Raw genomic sequence first — 1070 nt, 5'->3', positions numbered from 1 at the left:
ATATATATATAATTAGAAAATATACACGGTAGGAAAATTATAGAAACTTTTCTACCTGTGGCTAGCGCGTATAAAATAGTCGTACATTAATTTTACATATAGATAGATAGATAGATAGATAGATAGATAGATAGATAAATAGATAGATAGACAGATAGATAAATATATGTAATAGACACACACATATGTAAATAGCAAAATACCTTCGTAATGTATGGATTAAGTCCCTCGTTGACTGTTTACTAGTATGAAAAGTCTTAGCTTATTAAGAATTCTAACCTGTGTGGTTGAAATAACAATGTTGCTTTGTTGTTTACTGCAGACGAGAGAATCTGTCCTCATAGGCGATGTTACAACTATTTGTCGTCTTCATCTATATTGGATAGATACATATACGTGTGTATTTATGTACGTATATATGAGTGTATAGCAACAAGAGAGATTAGCAACACACGCAACAACAAAATAATAAAATTGGAAGAAAAGTGGAAAGAAGCTCGGGGGGATCGTAACAGCAGGTGGTCCTCAGAGGAGAAACCCCATTTAGGCAAGTATTTCAGCCCTTAACTTCTGACACTCTAGGGGGGTAGGTGGCTCGGGTCACATCCGAATCATGACTCCCGAATGTCCACCTGCTGTCCGTCTTAGTACGCCTTAGGTGGGATTGGTTTCTCTGGTTTCTAGCACTGCTGCGACGTGTGCTGTGGCTCTGAGAAGGGCTAAGTACCCGTTTCCAGCAGGGTACACTGTATATGTTGGAGGCTTGACTACGTACATATTGTTTTCTTACTTTTTGTTTGTCGTGAAATTTACGTTTTCGGTTTATGCATTGTCACTGTGTTTAAAAGTGTATCTATATTTCGTCAAATATTCCTTTTATCTCTTTCTTAATCTCTTTTCGTGTATAAGAAGATAGTTTTCGTTTTGCTCCAAAGAATCCATTCAATGCTGTTTCCTTTCTTGTTGCTATCTCTTACTGCTCTTCTAATAGAAGAAATCATAGTGAAAATTACTACAAACAAAATAAAATTATGGAAAAATTTAACGTGTTTAAAAACAGATACTGTGTT

This window comes from Octopus bimaculoides, chromosome 1 (genome assembly GCF_001194135.2).
Source record: "Octopus bimaculoides isolate UCB-OBI-ISO-001 chromosome 1, ASM119413v2, whole genome shotgun sequence".
NCBI lineage: Eukaryota > Metazoa > Mollusca > Cephalopoda > Octopoda > Octopodidae > Octopus > Octopus bimaculoides.
Note: the sequence above shows the minus strand (reverse complement) of the source record.